This window comes from Gobio gobio (genome assembly GCF_949357685.1).
Source record: "Gobio gobio genome assembly, chromosome: 3".
Classification (NCBI taxonomy): domain Eukaryota; kingdom Metazoa; phylum Chordata; class Actinopteri; order Cypriniformes; family Gobionidae; genus Gobio; species Gobio gobio.
Genome location: NC_137099.1, coordinates 37,506,417 through 37,530,922, shown reverse-complemented (window position 1 = coordinate 37,530,922; position 24,506 = coordinate 37,506,417). Strand labels below are relative to the sequence as shown.

General features: G+C 39.2%; 1 protein-coding gene across 1 annotated transcript in view; it reads right to left on the bottom strand.

The window, feature by feature from the left end:
- Nucleotides 1-24,506, bottom strand: part of htr1fb (5-hydroxytryptamine (serotonin) receptor 1Fb) — a 36,067-nt gene extending 11,561 nt beyond the window's left edge. Inside the window, exon 1 of the mRNA XM_079811875.1 lies at nt 24,378-24,506. The gene's annotated coding sequence lies outside the window, so the exon portion shown is untranslated. The remainder of the gene's footprint in view (nt 1-24,377) is intronic.

Sequence of the window (24,506 nt, the reverse complement as noted above, 5' to 3'; positions counted from 1 at the left end):
GCCAATTCAATGGCAGGTGCACCCTGGTTGCTACATAATTCAGCTCCTGCCACCAACAAAGAAGATGGCTGCATTCAAGGACTCACTTATGCACAAACATGGTGGTCAAGTACTCTTGAACAAAATCCAACAAGACATTCTTGATCTTTCAGCAAAATTACATCAGATGACTGAAGATAATTCTTCATGGTTCGGAAACCTGTAAGGTCAACAAAGGACTCACAAGGACTGTTACAACCACAAAAGAATATTACCCGTAATGAACTACACAGACCCTAGGGGCATGTTTGTTTCTGTGTCAACATATCATTCGTCACTACAGACAATCAGCACAGAAACAGTGATATGTGCCTGTAACGATCACAAGTTACAAGAATTAACTTTTAAGTGTCTTAATATGTATTTTGTGAGAGTTATTAGAACTCTCAAAGGGGGAATTATGGGATTCAAAATTTAAGAAAGTACATTGCATTTAGCATTTAAGGTAAAAATTATGATATCAGATGAATTAATCTGCTATGCAAATCTTCCAGACCTGTTTTACTGATTTCAGAGGCTCTAGCAAGAGTCTCCTTTCCTGCCAGACCTGTTTTCTCTATTGTGTTTTAAATGAGAGTCAGATCACTGAGATTCCACCTTTCGGAGCCCAGACGTTGCACCTTTTGTCTTTAATGGCTCTTGGAATTGGAGTTCCTGGCCAGTATCAGCATGCGAATAGTTATGCTGATTCAATGGGACTGGTAGGGCTTTCATAGTAGGGTGTGTCCTTTTACCTATACAACATTTGCATTGTATTGTTCAGAGTGTCTCCTCCCCTGCTGTATAATCCCTCCCCCTGAAATATAGATAAATTACAATGTATAACTTCTTTAGTAAGACTTGGAACCTCAGCCGAAGAACAGCACGATTCTCAATAAACGAGTAACGTCTGCTTTAAAGATATCCCAACGTCTCCTGGTCTCTTCTTCAAACGAGGAAAAGGAAATTCACAACACCACCGTCCAGAGAGGGCTCCAGCCACTGACCAGCGTCCAGCATCCAGAGATGTCTCCAGCCACTGACCAGCGTCCAGAGAGGGCTCCAGCCACTGACCAGCGTCCAGAGAGGGCTCCAGCCACTGTCTCGAGTCCAGAGAGGACTCCGACCGGGCCACCTGCTCAGTCTGCTCCGCCGTGGGGGTCTTCAAGACCGTCTGCACTGCTGTGGTGGTCGTCTGCTCCGCCGGGGGGGTCTTCAACCTTGTCTGCGCTGCTGTGGTGGTCGTCTGCTCCCCCCTGACTGTCTGCTCTGCCTACTGCTCTGGATTATTCTAAAATAAAGCTGCGTTTGGACCCTCTACCTTTTGTCTTAGAGCAGTCCATTACAATCAGATTGGATCAAATCTTGAAAATGGGTTGTTCAAAAGGGAAAGAAGGAATCTGAAATCAGATTAAATCACAGAATCCAATTCTAGTTTTAATCTGGATCAAACCTTCAGTTTGTTTTGTTCAAAACTTGTCAGTAGGTTTTGGATAACTTTGATCCCAAAAAAACAGTATTATCCTGATCCCAACATGGGGTAGGATTTCAAGGTGGATTCCAGGAAGAAAATTTAGTAAAACTTTAAAACTGGTAAAAAAAATACAACATTTGTATCATATAATACACAAACGCATATTTTATTTTGCTCTTGATTAGTTAGGCTAATTGTTAAAGTAATAAATTAGAAGTAGATATTAGGCTACCTACACTCTTAAAAAAAAAGGTTCTCTATGGCACCAAAAATGGTTCTTCATCGTAATCATAGAGGAACCACTTTTGGTGCTATATAGCACCATATCTTAACATGTTCTGTATATGGTAGCGGTGCTATATAGCACCATAGTTAGCGGTGCTATATAGCACCTTAGTCAAAGAACTGGTGAAGAACCGCTGAAGAACCACTGAATCACCAAAATTGGTGCTATATAGCACTTAAAGTTGAACTATGTAGGATTTTTGCAGTAAAAACCATTAGGCCAGTGTTATATATTTTGTTCAGTTGAGTACTTAGAATATCCCAAATGTTTCCAACTATTTGTAAATCATGAGAAATTGCTATTTTAACCAAGGAACCGGGACGTGTGAGATATGCGTGTGAGGGAGTCGCCTGTCGATTGCGTCATATCTGCGTCACCCTCGGTTTCCGGTTTTATTCAGTGAAACACTTTACTCTCACTGCAGTGTGAACAAGTGTCATATCAGCCACCGAGCGAACGTCATAACTTCCTTTTCAACACACTCAGATATATCTAATACGATAAACAGAGTTGCGTTACCTACTCATGACTGGAAAAGAGGAAGTGGCGCCGGCAACCGTGTCATAATAAAAGTCCCGCCGGCGACAATGCCATAATAACAGTCCCGCTATTCAATTGCTCCTGCGGCCTTGCTCAGCTCCACAACACTCAGTCCTGCTCTGCTTCAGACTACAGTAATGTTAATAATCGCATCCATGAACATGATTTCTGCCCGAGTCCTATCCTGACTGTTTTCCACCGGCTGTGAGGTGAAGTCCACATGTCCCAAGATTCTGCGCTCAAACGTGGCGTCATCAAACTACGCCTTTGTTTTGAACAGGCGACCTCTAGTGGACGGAAAAGTTACATAGTGTAGCTTTAAAAAGTTTCCCCTATGATTACGAGCCAAGAACCATTTTGGTGCCATATAGAACCTTTTTTTTTTAGAGTGATATTAAGCCTTTTGTTAGCCTACAGTGAAAGTAAAAAAAGATTTAGCCGCCATAAAATAATCCCCAAACAGCTGTAAATATCAAACAAAAATATGATATTAAATTTAAAGTGTTTTCACTTATAAGACTTTTTACTTCCTATCAATTATAAGAGATGAACCAGTCAAAAGTTCTTTGTGAGTGAACGCAAGGTTTCTCGGGTGAATGCTACGCAAAACTTTTCTGAGAGAATGCAAAAGCATTTTAATTTTTTTTTTTTTTTCAACTCAGATTTTTTCCATCACCATGTCCCTTTAGGGGCTCCGTAGAGCACTAGTAATCCAGATTTGGTAATCTGAAAAGGTGTGTATCTGGATCAGAGTGATCCAATCCAATTTTGCTTTGAAAAACCGGCACAAAAGTAAGATGGATGACCTGATCCTGGATAGCAAAACATGGGATTTCCAAATCCAGATTTGATCCAGATTAAATAATTTGAACAACTGGCCCCATAATACTATATGTAGCTTGCTTATTTTGCTCAAGAGCATGATCAAGTTCACATGTCATATGAACAACAAGAGCTGTAGTTCTAGTTTCTTTGTTTATAGATCTAACCACACAACTTTGCAATGCTGTTCACTGGAGCTATGGTTTCGGGAAACACCAAATTATTGAACTATAACAACAGAAATAATTATCATCATAGTTGGCTTGCGATGCTGTTTTGGGAAACACTCCATAAACATGATCACTTGTTTTTAACCGGCCTCACAATGCATTCTGGGATTGCATGTGAAGCTGCTTTAGAATCTGGCCAAAAAAAGGTATTTCAGGAGGATGTATAATTATGCTGCCTACCTTTTGGAATAATCTTTGTGCAACAGAAACAGCTCAATAGTTTTTTTTTTTTTTTTTAACAAAGCGTAGGTTAAGCTGAATATCATCAGCAGTAATATGTACAGCAGTGTTTTAAAGCATTTAAACATATAAACAGATTCACTTTAATTTTTATCTTTACCCAACTTTCATCACTTTCATGCATTTAAAGACCTTTCACTCACAGTATTATTAAACATGGATTTTTAGAGAATGCATCAGTGAGACATCAGATCTTATTTTAGAAAATTAGTCTTTCTCTAAAATGAATATGGTAGATAAGAGCCATATTCTACCAAATAAAACAAATAACAGGATCCATTTAATGTGTTTAGGCAATAGGGACTGTGTATCTCACACCAATAATTTCTTGATTTACACTCTATTATAAGTATTTGCATATGTGAAATGTCTTGAAGACTTTTAAATCCCTGCCTGGGTTGCCAACTAGATGGCAATTCCCCTCCTCAGGGAAGACCAAAGGTAATTGCGAGAAGTTTCAGTGAATATATAAGAGCCGTAAGGTCTCACAGTTCCCTCCCAAACGACCTACTCTTTTCATTCACGGTCACACTAATATGGTACGGCAGATTCGTCAGTTTTTGTTAGTGCCGTGGCATCTTCAGCTCTGACACGTTCCCAGAGGAAATTAGCAGATCAAAAACAATTAAACAAATATGGTGATTCAAAAAACACTAAACGATGTGTGAAAATTTGGGAAATCATTAGTTTTGACTGTTAGTGATGGTTGGATAGAGAACATGTGTGGAATTTGTTGGGGGTTTTTTGTATTCCAAAAGTGAAATAAAACATTTAAACCTGTGCCTTTTTTCCTAGTGAAATAGGACATTCAATGAGAAAAATGTATGGCAAGACTTCATTCTATCCATTTTTGATTGGATTGGATCATGAGAAATGATTGTTACAAACCAGAATGAGGCCAGGTGGTCGGAGGGGAGGGGTTGAAAAGTAAGAGAGATTAATAAACGCGGTCAAAAAGGAAAGTCATCTCAGAAGAGGAGAAAGCTATTTCATTTTGATAAAGATTACAAAGCTATTTTTTTCTAACAATAATGTGCACCGATCTATGAATCATGCACAATAACACCAGCAATATGTATTAAAAAAGTAAATAGGATCAATTATAATTGCATGATGGCACCCCACCACATCTGATCCCTTTTTGAAATCAGAATAATGCACATGGATGACACCTGACTACATGACTATTGGGGCTGGGAGAAACACTGTAACTAAAATTTACATAGAGAAAAATAAAAAAATAAGTCAATAAAATAATAATAATACATAAATGTTTTCAAATTATATTTGTATATATTGTTAATAAGGATTAAAATTAATAACAGAAATACCATTGTGTAGCCATGCACTAGATGCCTGTATATCCCTCTAATATATATATATATATATATATATATATATATATATATATATATATATATATATATATATATATATATATATATATATATATATATATATATATATATATATATAATGTGAACAAAAATAGACAAAGATAGACAAAATAGACAAAGACAAATTAGACAAAGACAAAACGTAGTCATTGATATTTAAACATGTACATGTACATGTATTGTAAACATTTTCATAACTACTAGGGAAAAAGGCGGGATGGCGGGATGTGGGCAGAGCTGAAGTGACGCAATGACTAACAGACAGCAGATAAATGGCTATCCACCTGTCACTCTAAGTTAATTATGCAGAACTTTAATGCTTTATATAATGTAAACGAATGAGTTATACAAAAATTCACCCCCCTCACAGTTGTCATGAAGGGCAAAATTAGCCATATAGACCAACACCAAAATTTGTACCATGCTGTAAACATGTTTTAATTTGCTGTAAAGTTGGGCATTTTAACATGGGGCTCAATTAGATTCTGCTCCCTTCTGGAGCCTGTCCCTAGCGGCCAGTCGATGAATTGCAGTATACGTCACTTCCGTATTGGCTTCAAGAGAAATTGCAGGAGGATGCCGCTTGGACAAAACACACTAACAATGCATCGGCGCAAGAACGCATGCAAGTTACTTACATGCAAGTAAGAGAAGAAAGCTTTATAGAGTCAAAATATAACTGCACACTCAGTTAATCATGAAATGCCTCTACAATACACACCGAGCAATAATCCGCTATCTGCCCATTTCACAATGGGATTTCTCGACTTCCACAAATTCTGCCCTAAAAAAATACAGATTTGTGTGCACTTTTTACTGTACCTGTTTTTTAATTGGCCTTTGAATTTAGCTTTATTTTGTGGTTAAAAAAGTATTACCTGACCGAGCGAGCTCTTTGATGTAATGGTGTTGAGCGCTCCAAGCGCAAACTTTACATGCAACAGTCATACAGTAATTCACAGTATCCAGTGGCATATAGGAAGCGTCCGATTGACAGTACTCTAGCCCAATAGTGTTGGAGGAACCAGTGGGGGCGGCAATCATATTTCAGGATGGCCATGACACACTTTACACACACCCCTGCTAAAATGTAGTGCCAGATATGTGCTCATTGGCACCCCCTCCAGCTGATGGCGGCTAGGCGACCTCCTAGTTTGCCTATGCCTAAACAATAATTCCCGAAATCGCACTGCACTTTTAAGGTGCGTTCACCTTAATTACCGTAACTGTTTTAACTTGTAAAAAGCATTCACGTGATTGTAGAACTTGTAATCACAACTTTAGACTTTTTTTTCACATGAACACTATACCACGTGAGCACTGCAGGTACATTTTGGAGTTATTCTGCGTTCACACCATCTTGTAATTACCATAAAAAGCTCTGTATACTTTTGAATTGTTCTCAATGTACTTTGATGTCATACATTGATCAGTCTGCACAGCGCAGGTTCTACAAGCACGAGAAGACTTTTTACAGTTCAGAATCGTTACGGTAATCATGACATGGTGTGAATGCTCCTTATATAGTGCAAAAGAAATGTATCAACTGCATCTGGCCGTTGCTTCGCGTTCCTTTGCTCCTGGAGCTCCTATACACACATCAGCCGCCATCGCAGCTTTCCTATGAGGGAAAAAGTGGTCAGCCAAAAGCATCCTAATCAATTGCGACAACCATAGGCGTAATTTGCGGGTGGGACGGGTGGGACATGTGCCAGGGTCTCTGGGCGTTCGTGCACAGTCTTCACACAGACGAGCGCTTCAATCTATCGCTTAACATCATTGCAGAGACTCTCTATTTGCTGTGCAAAATGCACACAAACAAGTCCCTGATCTTAACAGTCAAGTCAACTTTATTTATAGCGCTTTTTACAATGCAGATTGTTTCAAAGCAACTTCACAGTGTTAAACAGGAAAATAATGCACCATAATTTGATTCGGCTGTACAGCCGCTCTGGAGAAAACGGTGATGTCATCTAGCTCATTTCAATTATCATACAGTGACAATGTGGGCAGATCAGTAATTTAGTTGATGTATTTAATTTAGTTTGGTAATTAAATTTATTTGGATATTTACTTGAAAATTTTGTGTCCCCTACTGAGCAAGCCAAGACAAAGGCGACAGTGGCAAGGAAACAAAACTCCATCAGGTGGCATAATGGAGAAAAATAAACCTTGGGAGAAACCAGGCTCAGTCGGGGTGCCAGTTCTCCTCTGGCCAATTAACAAACAGTGTATGATTATTATTCTGGCAACATTACAAGTCAGAGGTCATATTAGATCGAAATCAGAAGTCATCAACACCCAAGGAAGTCAAAGATCGGAGTCATCACGCCGGAGAAGGGTTTATTGAGGATGACGTGTCAATTAAACAATTATTAAATAGGAATATTCAAAAGATCGGAGTCATCATGCCGGAGACAGGTTTATTGAGGATGCCATGTCGGTGAGGCGATTTGAGGGGGGGTCTAATTGACACGTCTCTGCAGACACTTCAGGGATGCGTTGGTCATGTATGGGCGCAGGTGCACCATCTGATCTGGATACAGCCTGGATCCAGCTGACTGCAGTAAACCTCGGGATAAAAAGAGAGACTAACATTAGAGTAGATGCCATTCTTTTTATGATGTAACGAGTACATCAGGTGTTATGGGAAGTGTTCCCGGTTCTGGCTGACCTAGCTAATGCAGCCTAACAATAGTTTAATTGAAAAAAAAAGGTTTATGTGTATGCCTTAGTAAAGAGATGTGTTTTTAGTCTAGATTTAAACTAAAATTGTGTCTGCTTTTCCGAACAATGCTAGGAAGACTGTTCCAGAGTTTAGGTGCTAAATAGGAAAAGGATCGACCGCCTGCAGTTGATTTTGATATTCTAGGTATTATCAACTGGACAGAATTTTGAGACCGCAATAGACGTGATGGAGTATAATGTGTTAAGAGCTCGCTCAAGAACTGGGGAGCTAAACCATTTAGTGCTTTCTAAATAATAAGCAAGATTTTAAAATGTATGCAATGTTTAATAGGGAGCCAGTGCAGTGTTGACAGAACCGGGCTAATATGGTCATACTTCCTGGTTCTAGTAAGAAATCGAGCTGCTGCGTTTTGGACCAGCTGGAGTTTGTTTATTAAGTGAGCACAGCAACCACCCAGTAGAGCATTACAATAATCTAGCCTTGAGGTCATGAACCCATGAACTAACTGTTCAGCATTTTGCATTGAAAGCATATGCCGTAATTTAGTTATATTTTTAAGGTGGTAGAATGCAGTTTTACAGATGCTAGAAACGTGGCTTTCAAATGAAAGATTGGTATCAAAGAGCACACCCAGATTCCTAACTGGCGACGAGGACTTGACAGAGCAGCCATCAAGTGTTAGACAGTATTCTAGGTTATTACTTGTGGAGTTTTTTCTGAATTAAGTTGCAGGAAATTACTAGTCATCCATTTATTTTTATATCAGCTATGCATTCCATTAATTTTTTGAATTGGTAAGATTCGCCAGAGCATGAAGAAATATAGAGCTGAGTATCGTCAGCATAACAATGAAAGCTAATGCCATTCTTCCTGATGATATCTCCCAGTGGTAGCATGTACAGGGTGAAAAACAATGGTCCTAGCACTGAGCCTTGCAGTACTCCATACTGAACTTGTGTTCGGTGTGACATCTCTTAATTTACTGCTACAAACTGATAACGGTCAGATAAGTATGATTTAAACCATGCCAATGCAATTCCACTAATGCCAACATAATTTTCGAGTCTATTCAAAAGAATGTCGTGGTCGATAGCGATCAAATGCAGCGCTAAGATCGAGTAACACTTATAGAGAGATACAACCATGATCGGATGATAAGAGTAAATCATTTGTAACTCTGATGAGAGCAGTCTCAGTGCTATGATACGGTCTAAATCCTGACTGGAAATCATCACAGATACCATTTTCTTTCTAAAAAGGAACATAATTGTGAAGACACTGCCTTTTCAAGTATTTTTGACAGAAAGGGTAGATTTGAGAATGGCCTGTAATTGACTAATTCTGTAGGATCAAATTGCGTTTTTTTAATAATCGGTTTAATAATAGCCAACTTAAAAGTTTCCGGTACATATCCGAATGACAAGGATGAATTAATGGTATTAAGAAGAGGATCTATGACCTCTGGAAGCATCTCTTTCAGTAGCTTAGTCGGTATAGGGTCGAGCATACATGTTATTGATTTTGATGATTTAACGAGTTAAGCCAATTCTTCTTCTCCTATAGCAGTGAATGAGTGTATTTTTTTCTCAGTGACACTACAATGCTCTGTCTGATGTGATACTGTCGTAGACGGCTGCATGGTTATATATTTTTTTCCTACTATCATCAATCTTATACGTAAAGAAGTTTACAAACATCAGAAGTTGAAGCTTTATTTTTGATTAAGTTAGCCACTGTATCGAATAAATACCTAGGGTTGTGTTTGTTTTCTTCTAAGAGAGTCGAGAAATAAGCAGATCTAGCAGTTTTTATGGCTTTTCTGTATGCGATCATGCTCTCTTTCCACGATTTTCTTCCAGCTGCGCTCCATTTTTAATATAGAATCTCTGATGAACACATTAAGTTTTAATAATAAAAAAAAAAAACTATACAAGGATGGATTAGAGCTCAGAAACTCTACCACTAGACCACAAGCATTCAATGCATTTATCACATCATTTATATTAGGCTATAGTAGATGTAAGGATGAAACTATCACATTAAACATGACTTCTGTGTCAATAAATTAAACTTGCGTACTATTGAAATTGATTTCTGGACATTGTAATGTAATTTCTGCAATTGTTATTGTATATATCATTGTATTAAAACCCCCACCCCCATTCCTGTCTCACGCACTTTTTAAAACAAAGTTACACCACTGGTGACAACGAAGCATATGTGCACTGCATTAACAAAGGCCTCTCAAATTCCGAGCCCTCCCCCGGACATCACACCAAATAAGCATAATTTACTATAGCCATGTATTTCACGTGTGTTCTTTGACTCAACCAGACAATAGTGGGCCAAGTTAGTGTAAATAACCAAATAACTAATTGCCAACAAGACAGGCTATTTTGCACTTAGTGTAAATAGACATATTTTTTCAACCTTTTACTAAATGAGCACAGAAAGTACAATATTTGAATTAATTAACATAAACCATTATAACTGTTTATTTAGCAATAAACAGCGATATTTACCTACATATGACAGATGAAAAATGGCAGCAACCCCCAAATGCAAAAAAAACAAGCCAGTGGGCTCATAGTTTGGGATAGGGAACAGGGTTTTGGGGCAGATACAACTAAAATGCAACTTCTCACTGGCATGTGATCCACTAGTTGTGGTGGTCACAGCTAGCAGTAAACAATTTTAAGTATCTGTACAGAATTCCATTTCTCCTTGGAGAAAGTTTTACACATTCAGTTTCATTCATCTCAAGGCATGATGTAACCTTCTGGATGTTGGAATTTCACTCAGGAAATGTGAGATTTTAACCCAATTTAAGAATTGTGCCTTGGAGTAGGCTACATGAATCTTATGCAACACGTCTGAAGAGGTTAAGCGATTTTTCGCAATCTCTGCTTCAGAGAGCAAACAACAACAGGCTGTCACAGAGAGATATCAGAACACATTGCCAGCTGCAGAATGACTGAAGATCCGTCCTACTCAAACTTTCAGCAGTGGCTGTGCCAAAAAGCCTTCTGGGTGTTGGACTGGTGACGGCACTTTAGGCTGGAGGCAGCCTGCTCATGACATTCCCTTTAATACTGCTCAAGGCTCTACTATTCCTATCCAAATTCATGTCTTGGGCATAAAGAACAAATATTACAGAACTAGAATCAGTCCAATGCAGTGGGACTGTCTCTAAATCATGGGTCTCGGGCCCGCGGGAAGATATTTTGTGGCACCCTACTTGACATGAAAGTTTAGTGTTAGTGCAGCCCACACTTTGTTCTGAAACGCACCTTTTTGCTGAGTCGTTGCGTGTGCTGCGCTTGCCACGCTTTTATATTATTTTGTTATAACTTATGGGCTACCATAGATGGTCTCGTGACAGCTTCCAGAGGCGTTTGTTGTCAATGGTTGTCAAGCTAGCCAACCGCAAAGTACCTGGGGAAGTATCAACGGCTGAATCTGAAATCCCTCCCCCCATACCCTCAAATAGGGCACTATTTCAGGGGACAGCCATTTGTAGTGGTGTCCGAAACCATAGTGGACGTTATTGAGTGCACTCATTCAAACCCACATTGCACCGCAATAACGAGTGTACACAAAACGGCTGTCCGACTTCACGCACTCGTTTTCATTCACTCCTTCAAGTGAACTGTATTAGTTGACGTAGGGAATGAGGTTGGGGAATGGGAAATGAGTGAATGAGTGAATGAGGGTTTAGGGGGCAATTTCGGATTCAGCCAACGTTAGTCACTTGGTTGAAACTAGTGATGGGCATTCCGGCTCTTTTTCGTGAGCCGGCTAGTTTGACTCAGCTCACTGAAAAGAGCCGGCTCTTTTTGCTCACAAACGGCTCTTTAAAAAATAAATGTTTTAACTATGACTTTGACTATGATAGGTGTGAAAACAATTCTAATTAAATTATTATTAAATTAAATTAAATCATACTCACAATGTCTCACAATTTCTTTAAAAATGCATTGATTTGTTATGAAAAAAGAACACTATTAAACATTTGCATTTAAATTACAACTTTTTAATGTATAGAAACAACATTCAAAACAAATAAAATCTGAATCTGAACAACATAATAGAACCCATATTGAAGAAAAAATACATTAAACTGGTCCCTCTTTTTCTCTCTTCTTTATTGCCATGTTATAACCAGCAGCATATTATGTATAACTAGCATGAACACACACACACACACACACACACACAAAGCTGCAAGCTGCCTTACTTTGTATGTGTGTGTGTGTGTGTGTGTGTGTGTGTGTGTGTGTGTGTGTGTGTGTGTGTGTGTGTATGTGTGGACTGGTAATCCCTACGTTATGGGGACATGTCCCCACAAAGATGGCAATATCCGAAATCCTCATCCTTGTGGGGACATTTTTAGGTCCCCATGAGGAAAACATCTTATAAATCAGAGTAAGTGATGTTTTTTGAAAATGTAAAAATGCAGAATGTCTCCTGTGATGGGTAGGTTCAGGGGCAGGGGCAGTGTAGGGGGATAGAATATACGGTATGTACGGTATAAAAACCATTACGCCTATGGAAAGTCCCCATAAAACATGAAAACCCAACATGTGTGTGTGTGTGTGTGTGTGTGTGTGTGTGTGTGTGTGTGTGTGTGTGTGTGTGTGTGTGTGTGTGTGGCGTGTGTGTGTGAGAGAGAGTTGGCTCGGCTCTCCCTCATGCAGTATAATCGGTTGACACCGCGTGATTGACAGGAACAGAATGTGAGGCTGATCAGACAGTCAAAACGAATGTGCGTGTGCCTTTAGGCCTATATAATTATTTGTTGTTGTTCTTTGAATTAGTCTATTAAAATAAGTAAATTAAAATCATTCATTATTTCATAATTATTTAATTTCTATAGGCTATATTTAAAAAAAAGAGTTGGCTCTTCAGATATGCGAGCCAGCTCCCGACATTCACCTACAAGAGCCAGCTCATTCACGAACGACCCATCACTAGTTGAAACGTGTTCTGGAGTGACACCAAGTAAACGGAAAATATATGCCATCAGTGATCACCCAGTTCCAGTCATGTCTCTCTCAAAACATGCCGTGAAGAGAAAGGTTGGTGACGAGCACAGGTAATTTCAGGAAAATATTTTTTTGTCAAGCACAGGGGCACCCCTACGTGTCTCATATGCACAGAGAAAGTTGTGGTGTACAAGGAATATAACATCAGACGTCCTTACTCAACTAGACATGCTGAGGAGTTTACAAAATACCAGGGAGATGAGAGAAAGAACCGGGTCGCCAATCTTAAAAAATGTCTATTGGGGCAACAAGATTTATTCAAGAAAGCAAACAAAGAGAATGAAGCAGCAGTCAAAGCTAGCTACGCGGTGAGTGAGATTATTGCTAAGGCCGGAAAGCTGTTCAGTGAAGGTGAGTTCGTCAAAAAGTGCATGTTACTAGCTTCAAGTAAAGTCTGTCCAGAAAAGAAGGGTCAGTTTAGCAAAATCAGCCTTTCAGCGAACACTGTGGCAGAGCGCATTTCTGACCTGTCAGAAAACATATATGATCAACTGCATGAGAAAGCCAAACATTTTCATGCATACTCAGTCGCTCTTGATGAGAGCACGGACAACACTGACACTGCGCAGTTTGCAGTGTATGTCCGTGGTGTTGACGACAATTTTGAAGTGATCGAGGAGTTGCTCGCTGTGATTCCAATGCATGGTCAGACCACCCCTCAGGAGATTTTCTGCCAGCTGTGTGGTGCTATTGAGGATGTCGGTTTGCCATAGAAGAGGTTTGCTAGAATAACAACCGACGGAGCGCCATCAATGACAGGAAGGAAAAATGGACTGGTGGCACTTGTTCAAAGAAAACTGGAAGAGGAGAATGTGGAGGAGGCCATTGCTATGTACTGGATTATCCATCAGCAGGCCCTTTGCGGCAAATGCCTGAGGTTTAACAATGTGATGTCTGTTGTTGTGAAATGCATCAACCGTATCAGATTTAGGGGCTTATTTTTAAGAGGAAATAGAGTCAGAATATGAGGATGTTCTATACTTCACAGAGGTACGTTGGCTCAGTAGGGGAAGCATCTTGAAGATGTTTTTTTGAGTTGAGAGCAGAAGTGAAAGCCTTCATGGAGAAGGATGGGATGGCTGTTCCAGTGTTAAGTGAATCCAAATGGCTCATGGACTTAGCTTTTCTTGTTGACATCACACAAGAACTGAATTTACTGAACAAGAAGTTACAAGGCCAGGGGCAGCTTGTCAGTGCTGCCTATGACAATGTGAGGGCATTCTCCACAAAACTTGTTATGGAAAGCTCAGTTCTCTCAGACAAACATCTGCCATTTCCCAGCATGCAAGGCACTCATGGATGTGGGCACACCATTCAGTGGTGAGAAGTATGTTGATGCCGTTATGAAGCTACAGGAGGAATTTGATTGCAGGTTTGCAGACTTCAAGACACACAGAGCAACTTTTCACATTTTTGCTGACCCCTTCTCCTTCAATACTCCTTCTGTACTTCAAATCGAGCTCATTGACCTGCAGTGCAATTCTGAACTCAAAGCCAGTTCAGGGAGGTGAGTGAAAACGCAGACAAGCTTTGACAATTTTTAAGAGAATTGCCACTCACCTTCCCTGAGCTCTCCAGGATGTTCAAGCGGACCATGTGCCTTTTTGGTAGCACATGTGAAAAGCTCTTCTCCACCATGAACTTCAATAAGTCAAACTACAGGTCCAGACTTACTGATGAGCATCTTCAAGCCATACTGAAGGTTTCAACTGTTTCCTCCCTCAGGCCAAATGTGTCTCAGTTGTGTGAGAGGAAGCAAGTACAAGGAGTAGACAAGAGAAGCCTATGTTCTGAAGAACCTATGAACAAGTCAGAACAAGTTCAGAAGGAAAGTTAATGTTCAGAAGGACAGGTCATGAAGGACCGTTCATGTTCAGAAAGGAATGTGCAAATTCAGAGGAACAGTTCATGTTCAGAAGAAACATCCATGTTGAAGAACTGTTAAAGATTGAGAGAATTGGATCAGTTGTGCTCCTTTTTTGGAATACTTGAAACACTTTTTTTGGGGAATACTTGATGCAGCCCAGTCTGACCCAGACTCTTCCTCCAGCGGCCCCCGGGTAAGTTGAGTTTGAGTCCCCTGCTCTAAATGAAGGCATGGTGTGGATGTTTGTACGTAGGGCCACCTGTGCCGTCTACAGGTGTCATCTGAACTTGATTCAGATGGAAGTCAACAGATGGAATGCTTCTGGGCACTAACATCTTTATGGGCACAATCACAAGATCATTACAGGCTGTCTGACCGCATGGCCTCAATCAATAACGACGCACTCTTCTGAAATGAGTTGGAAGTGTATCAAACACACTCTTGTCCTTCGCCTTTAAAAACAAAGCAGATAAAATTGCCTCAATTTGTGTAGCTGACAGTTCTCAGCAACGTCCAATTATCTGGAGAGTGCGAGGTGCTAAAAAAGATCTGTTGATGTTAAGTCCTGATTACATTAACTCATGATCAATGTATTTTTTCTGGATAAAAATCCACAGATAACCATTCATTAGTTATTCAGATGTTTATGATACATATAGCAGTTTTTTTGCCTAAATGCCCAAATGCCCAAGCTTATTTACATATCCTTGGTTCAAAGCACACTCAAAACAACCCAAGCCAACGATATTTAACAGATGAAAATAAAATGTAATTTTATTATTCAATTCATTAAGATGGAGAAAAGGAATAAAATAGATCCACCAATGCAATTAGATATTTAATTAAAAGTCTCCAAATGTTTAATGCAAAATTAGAAGATATACTCTCATAACAAATTAAATAAATAAAAAGAAACAAATCCCCATTATTCAAACTCGTTTATTTGCACACCAAAAAAACCCCATAGGAAATATGGGCAACTTTCATTTTGGAATTTCATTTTGATTTAATTTCACTGTTTACTTGGCTCACGGGATATTTCATACTCCACTACATTCACACAGTCACACTATCAAAACCCTATTCTTCATCCAGTAATTGAATCTCCATAGGGTGTGCATTATGAGAACTAATGAGAACTAAATGTCAATCATGTCGTGCCAATACAGTGTCTGGTGGCGATGGATATCTTCATGAAGCAAGCGAGAGGATTTGGTGTTTTATCAGTCTGAAATCAGAAATCAATACTCCTGTCCTGGTCAGAATGATACCTACCGTCTTGCCCCATTTTAGCAGCCCTGTGAATATCTGCATATTTTAAGATATGTCAGTGCAAGTTGCTTTACCTGACTGGCCCTGAATAAAATATGAGACAACATAGGGCATCTGGCTATAGACCAAAGGCAAAGGGGCAGGACTGGCATATAAGGATGGCACAATATGCACAGCATACTGTACATAAGGTTTTTCTTTTTTAACCCTTAGTCGTCCCTCAAGTAGGGTTTACGTTTGAATCCCTTGGGGTCAGATAGACCCCAAACTTTTACAGAGCGATTGCATAAGGAAATGTATTTTTTTTACATGGAAGACTATATATCATTTTTTTTATTTACTTCTCAACTATACATTTATGCTGTGTTTTTGTGGGTATTTGGTAGTTTTTTACCTATTTACTGCACAAATACTTAACTATGTCATAAATTGGCTCATTAAAAATCATTTTTTATGAAAAAAATCACTTGAATGATGATCTTAAATAAATATAAATAGTTTTTGGACATTGCTCTATGTGTTAGGGATAGAATACCACCATCCGTAGGTTTGTGGAAAAACTTTAGGAATTATAGTTAAAGAGAAAGAGAGTGCAATGACCACATTATCCAATAGAGGTCCATAGGGAAGTTATGTAAAAGTTAAGCTGCCTTTCATCTTTCTTTTATTTGCCCTTTTCCCTCTCTTTCTCATGATTGTTCCATGTTGCATTTGTGCTCTAGTATTTGTCCTTCATTTATGTATGGAATTTTTTCAGATTTATGCCAGTTTTGTTGATTTTATTTGCCAGTTTCTATAAAAATGCTCTCTGTTGCAGTCACACACATGTGTGTGTTGTGTGTGTGTGTGTGTGTGTGTGTGTGTGTGTGTGTGTGTGTGTGTGTGTGTGTGTGTGTGTGTGTGTGTGTGTGTGTGTGTGTGTGTGTGTGTGTGTGTGTGTGTGTGTGTGTGTGTGTGTGTGTGTGCGTGCGTGTGTGTATGAGACAGAAAGTTCGTTCCACTTTGTGTTTATGCTCTAGGACCAGATCTTGATATAAATGTAGACATTTTCAGATTTATACTGGATTTATTAGATTTTTTTTTACAAACAAAGTGAAAAAAAAGCATTTTTTACATTTTCCCATTCATTGCCAAAATCCAAAAAAATGCTCCAGACACCTGTGTTTGTGTTTGTGTGTGTGAGTGAACATGCTTGTTCCATATTGCATTTGTGCTCTAGTATTAGTACTTCATTTATGTATGAAAATCTTTCAGATTTATGCCAGTTTTGTTGCTTTTATTTGCCAATTTCAATAAAAATACTCTCTGTTGCAGTCACACACATGTGTGTGTTTGTTTGTGTGTGTGTGTGTGTACGTGTGTGTGTATGAGATAGAAAGTTCGTTCTACTTTGTGTTTATACTCTAGGACCAGACCTTGATATGAATGTGGAAATTTTCAGATTTATACTGGATTTAGTTAATTTTTTTTGACAAAAAAAGTGAAAAAAAAATATTTTTTACACTTTCCCATTCATTTTCAATGTGGGGTCAATCTGACCCAGAGGGACTTAAACGGTAATTTTTTTTTACACACCTTTAGAACAACCAAATAAAGCCCAGTTTTTTTGTGCATGTTTAGATAGATTGGCCCTGAGATGAAGGGAACACTTTTTAAAAATGGAGGAAAAGTCCAGTGGGGTCAGCTGGACCCCAAGGGACGATTAAGGGTTAAATCATCTTCAAAACCTAAAAACAAACATCTGAGACAGATTATGAAACATCATATGTATTCTCTTTGTAGAGATTATTTGTAACTCTTTGCAGTTGTTTTTTAAGAAGCTCAGATTGTAATTTATCATGCATTCTGCCCCATAGCTGTTTTTTGCATCACAGAGTCACAGTGCCGATCTGGAATAACTTCATGGGGACCACCAAAACAGTGTCAGCCCTGCTGTTTTTATTTTTAAAAAACATTTTGATGAATAGAGTCAGTCTCTTTACTACATTTATTGTTTTCTGGAGGAGTATTTTTCACTGCATTCCCTATAGGGTCAGTTGTTCAAAAGTAATCTGATCAGATCTCGGCTTTCAGTTTGGATCAAATCTTGAAAATGGGTTGTTCAAAAGAAAAACAAAAAAGGATTCTGATTCTGTTTGTGTTGTTCAACATTTTTTTAATAAGATCGGAATACCTTTGATCCAAAACAAATCAGGATTATACTGTTCCCAGCAGAAGGGTGGATTTCGGGAACAAAAATTAAATAAATCTTTAAAACTGGTCAAAATACATGTATCATGTAATATACACAAATTTTTTATTTTATTTTACTGATGAATTTAACTGTTAAAGTAATAAATTAGAAGTAGACATTAACAGTAAATTAGATAAATTAGAAGTAGACAAAATATTATATTTAATTTAAAGTGGGGTTTTTTATCACTGTTTGTAAACTACATTGGCACAATCCTAAGAGTTGAACCAGTCAAAAGTTATTTCCGAGCGAATGCAAAATCTCAGGTGAACTTTTCTGAGAGAACGCAAAAGCTTTGAAGTATTCCCCCCGTCCCCATCTCATATCTTTTTCCATCACCATATCCCTTTTGGGGCTCTGATAATCTGAAAAAATGTGAATCTGGATCAGGGTGATCCAATCCAATTTTGCTTTGAAAAACTGGCACAAAAGTACGACGGATTACCTGATCCTTGGAATTATTACATTTTAGTTTCTCTTCAGTTACCCGTTTCCTTTGTTCTAGTTTTCCCACCACTAATCTGTTGTCATGGAGATTTATTTAATGAGCAGAGCTATCTGCATTTTATTATCATTGTGTATTTGAGTCCCTCAGTTTGTTTCACTCATGGTTCGGTATTGTTTGTGTCTAATACAATGTTTTGTTTCTTTGTGCTTTATCTGAGTTTACTTTGTTTAATAAATCGAAGCTAAACCATTACAGAATCCCAGACCTATAACGAAATATAGAGATTGCAGCAATAAATATTGCTCCTCTAAGAGGCTGCTATGGACAAGAAGGGGTCGTTATTTTAATTTTTCAAGATGGCTGCGATCTCAGTGAATATGTGGAGGAATTTGTTAACATCTGCCACCGAGTGAGGTGTGACGACATCACTTTCATGAAGAGGCTTCAGGTGTGGGCTGGACGATGAAATATGCTTCCTGATGCCCCAGGGGAATACCTGCTGGACATTAGAGGAGTGCATCAACTGCACATTGTGTGTGGAAGGATCTTCTTTTGTCAAGGGCGAAGTGGAAGATAACATCACCATTGTCCAGCCCCACCTCGCACACATCACGCAGCTAAGCCCAGAGCCCACCGCAGATGGAGAGGTCACGCCTGCCACGATGTGCGAGCCAGAACCTGAGCTCAAATGTGAGTCTGACCAGGTGTGTGAGCCGGTAACATCCGTGTCAGAGGGCATTTTAGTGGAGCTGGACACTGAGGAGTGGTAACGACTGGGAAGCGGAGGTAGAGCTTCCCACCCTGCCCGCCCTGTATTTTCTGTGCCTTCATAGTAGCTGCTGGTCTTTCTTAAAGCCTGTTTTGGCGCCGCTACAGAGGCTGTGTCCAAAATCACCCCCTATACGGCACACGGCACTATGAATTCCCACGTCTTGCCAGGAGATGGCGCCCGCAGCTGAATCAATTCTCATCCATTTTCAAAACCACACAGGAATAAATTCCTTTTTAATTGATTATTAAATTGTTTAATTATGGTTTATACATGGTAGTTTCCATGGTAGAGTTCAAGATAAATATTTTCATTAAGGAGTTGCCAATTTGCTACATTTCAAATAATTATTAAACAGCAACTATGCAAAAGCGGCAGCCCTTCCAACACACTCAGTGTCTGAATTCACCCGCTCGTTTTCATTCATTCCTTCAAGTGGACTATATTAGTGGAGTAATGTAGGGAATAGTGAATGAAGGTTTAGGGGGTGATTTCGAACACAGCAAGAGTCTTTGTTGTTTTCGCTGATTCCGCTCTGCCTCCCTCTCCTACCTCCTCATCCTGATTCAGCCAGTCTGTCAGCCCCACCTACACTGGTTTCCTTCAGCCCTTTGAGTTCTCTAATGCTATGCTGTGTGGATAAGCCTTGGGTCTTATGGTCTCCAGCTTCGCCCAGTCAAAAGGATCCCATGGCACCGCCTCCAGCTTCTTTGCCCATCACTCCACTTTGGCCTGTCAACCTGTCGGCTTCACCTTGGCTCCTCCCTCCCTCGGCTCCATTTGCCCTGACAGCTCCACCAGGCTCCCTCGTCCCTCTGGCTTCACCTTGGCCAGACGTCATCCTTACAGGCCTTCAGCTAGACTTTGTCCCTCCACCCCTTCACCCCGGTCCTCAGTCACAGCAGCTTTGCCTTAGTCCTCTACCTTGGTCTCCAAAGCCATCAGTCTTGAGTGGTCCCATCAGCTCTCCGCTATCAGCTCTCAGCTCTCATCAGCTAAATGCATTACAATTTGATCTTTTGAACAAGATAATCCATCCACCTCACAGGTGTGGCATATCAAGATGCTGATTAGACAGCATGATTATTGCACAGGTGTGCCTTAAGGCCAATTTTTACTTCTGCGTCGAGTGTACGCCGTAGCTACGCCGTAGGCTGTGTGATGCGCACGTACCCTACGACGTACCCTGACGCGCACCTATCCAAAAATGTAACAACACGTCAATTCTACGCGGAGTGTAAGCGCTGCGATTAGTCAGCCAGAACCCCTCCCTCAGGTCAATAAATAAAAAATAAAAAATCTGCGACAGGAGTGTGTGTGTGTCCAGAAATGGGATGATAGTTTCATCCTTATATCTGCAATCTGACACAATATTTTGAAGTGCAGAGATGCTTTATGTTAGTGAATAAAAACATAGATCTGCTGTGTATAGTTTATATATTTTCTCATTAAACCCAAAGATGTTAATCAGTGATTGTATATAAAGAACAGGGACACATCACAATGGGTGCATTTCGTTTTGTGATTTCAACGGAATGAATAGTCTCCTCAACAGCCATCGATTGAAGCGCTCGTGTCCATGAGCCACCGATACTGAAAACAGCGCCGCGAGCACTCGGCATGATTTCGAAAACGCATTCCAGTGCCAGATCGCCTCTCATGTAACTCTACTAATCAACTAGAGATGCTTAATTTGTATTACATACAACAACTCAAGCCGCAAGAAAAGCAGCTATCTGCCGCCATGACGGCTGCTGATACTCCGACTGCTTCTTCTTCGGCTTTTGCCTTGATACTGTGGGTTACCATCAACATGCCCGTGGACACTGCCAACTAGGGGTCTGTGCAATTGCACATTGACGCAAACAACAACGCAGAAGTATAAATGAAAACCAACGTGTAACTTGCGCCGTAGAGGATACGGCGTAGGTCCGACGCAGAAGTATAAATCAGCCTTTAGGCTGGCCACAATAAAAGGCCACTCTAAAATTTGCAGTTTTACTGTATTGGGGGGGTCAGTAACCCGTCAGTATCTGGTGTGACCACCATTTTCCTCATGCAGAGCAACACATCTTCTTCGCATAGAGTTGATCAGGTTGTTGATTGTGGCCTGTGGAATGTTGGTCCACTCCTCTTCAATGGCTGAGTGAAGTTTCTGGATATTAGCAGGAACTGGAACATGCTGTCGTATACGCTGATCCAGACAGAGCATCCAAAACATGCTCAATGGGTGACATGTCCCTTGAGTATGCTGGCCATGCAAGAACTGGGATGTTTTCAGCTTCCAGGAATTGTGTACAGATCCTTGCAACATGGGGCCGTGCATTATCAGGTGATGGTCATGGATGAATGGCACAACAATGGGCCTCAGGATTTCGTTATTTCACGGTTAGCCTAGAAATCTAGACGCAGCCAGGGTAGTCTAGCAACTCTCCGTTGACGTGCGAGCTGGAAAAACCAAACTCTGGTCAGGCCAATCACATCATGAATAGAGTCGGTGGGCGGGCTTAACATAATGACGGCAGAGTTGATGCAGTTCCGCATGCTACTTGTAAACAAAGAAGCTGGCAAACAGCTGCCTTTCGAATCGGCTTCAGCCGCGACTCTGGAAGACTTGGAGTTAAGCTTTTCCTTGAGAAAAGAACAAAGAATGGCACTGAAGTCAGTCAGCATGCCAATTGCACGCTCCCTCAAAACTTGCGACATCTGTGGCATTGTGCTGTGTGATTAAACTGCACATTTTAGAGTGGCCTTTTATTGTGGCCAGCCAAAGGCACACCTGTGCAATAATCATCTCACCATCTTGATATGCCACACCTGTGAGGTGGATGGATTATCTCGGCAAAGGAGAAGTGCTCACTAACACAGATTTAGACAGATTTGTGAACAATATTTGAGAGAAATAGACCTTTTGTGTACATAGAAAAAGTCTTAGATCTTAGAGTTCAGCCCATGAAAAATGGGGGCAAAAACAAAAGTGTTGCGTTTATAATTTTGTTCAGTGTAATATAATTTATCATCACATTCAGCTGTGTCGTCATTTATCACCTCGTTTGCCTGTGTATTTTATGCTGCCTTCACATGCTCTCTGAATTATCATAAATACGAGTTTCCTAGGTAAAAATTGCACATGAACATTTCGATAATCACGACTTCAGAAGTGGGCATTAACTCATTTCATTTCTGCACGTGAAGGCAGCATACGTTCTTGTGATTTCAGTTACATTTGTCCAGTCTCGTCTGTTATGCTGAAACTTCCCTGTGTTTGAATAATCTGTGTGTTGAATCAAAGACTTTTGGAATCTCCATCTTTGTGCGTTTATATAAAGCGATTGTGGCAGATATAGTATACTAAATGTTGTGGTAATAAAAATGTTTTGCAACCAAATTAAAATTATTTGTTTTTGTTTAGCAAGCATTTAGCTAAAATTAAATAACCACCCTTTACACAAACGATGTTGCAGTAGCTAAAAGTCCAATGCCCATAAAGGTACTAAATGGTTAATAGTAAACATTTACAAACATTTAAGTATGATAAATAGTTTAAACTTTAGATTGGGTACTGCAAAAACATGAACAAATAATGAATAAATGATTTGTAAAGCTGTATAGTAGAAGTCTGCATACACACCACAACAAACAAAGACCAAATGTGTGACCTTTACTGTGGCTATGAGTTAATGAATAATGTGTAAACATAAAGTGCTTAAAATTACTACTCAAAACATTTGTACATGTAAAAACATGCATTAGGTAATATATGTATTGAAGTCTAAAGACGTGTTAGCATTCAAATACATTAACAAATAAGATTTTATTCATTGTATAACATCTGTTCAAATGTGTTCAAGAAGTGCATGATCATATAAACTGAAAGTTAAATAACATTTGCATATCAATTTACATTAAATAATGATCAATGAATCACCATGTAATGTTTAGTTCATTAGTAAAAATTAACAAGCACATTATCTCATATTTTAACTATGTGATGTGAATATTAACTGATGATCCATTAAGCATTATATAATGTTTATTAATGATTAATTAATGAAAATTATTATAAAGTGTTACGTTGGTTCCCTAAATACATATGTATTAATAAAAGTTAGCCTGAGCTGAAATTTTTCCAGAACATAGAAACATTTATTTAATTTATATTTAAAATAATATATTATTACAAAACAATAATATATTATACAATACATAAATATGTATTTTATAAATATATTTAATATATATTATTTTCGGGTAAGCATTCATCATACACACATTTAGCACATAATTCAAGTTAGTAAGTAAATAAAAAGTCTATAGATGACCAGACATTTTATGACAGTGTAGTCAAAATAGTTAAATATCTGAATGGATACAAATGAGAGCAGAACATTTGTAAAATAAGACCATTGGGGCATTTGTAATATGTTATACTCATTTAAATGGGACTAGAATGTATTCGATGTAAAACAGCAACAGGAACTAAACTGAATATATAGAAACTAGCCTACATAAAGAAGCTGAAGAAGAAGCTAAATAATTCCTTGTCATCGTTTTCTGGGTTCTCTTGAAACAAAACCATTATGGACCTTTATGCTCATACTGTGCTTTCTTTGTCTGATTTGGTTTGAGTATGTAATTCTCATGAATTCATTTACTTAATAAGATTTTCTAGGTATGTTTAAATGAAGAAGAAAAAATAGGTTAATTGAACTGTAAATCCTGTTAATCCTTTGAAATATTTGTCAATTTGGTTGTGCTCAGTCTAAAGCCTGAAAAAATCGCGTAGCTTAGGCTATATAAGAATATCCTATACACACGTATCATAGGCTACACGCACACGCATATAGAACCCCCAACACACACACACACACACACACACACACACACACACACACACACACACACACACACACACACACACACACACACACACATTTTCATACACTTCAAAACAATATATTTCCATTAGCCTACACATCATAAGACACAAACACACTTCGAAAAACAAATGGTCATCCTCATTTGGTAATTTAACTTAAGTACTTACGTTTAGTGATTCCAAGGAGGATGCCTTCGATTCAGCACGATTTCCTTGGATAAGAATTCCCTACAAGTGGCGGAACTGTGTGTGAGTGTGAGTGGCGGAATGTCGGAGCTGTGTGTGACTGTTTAGTGC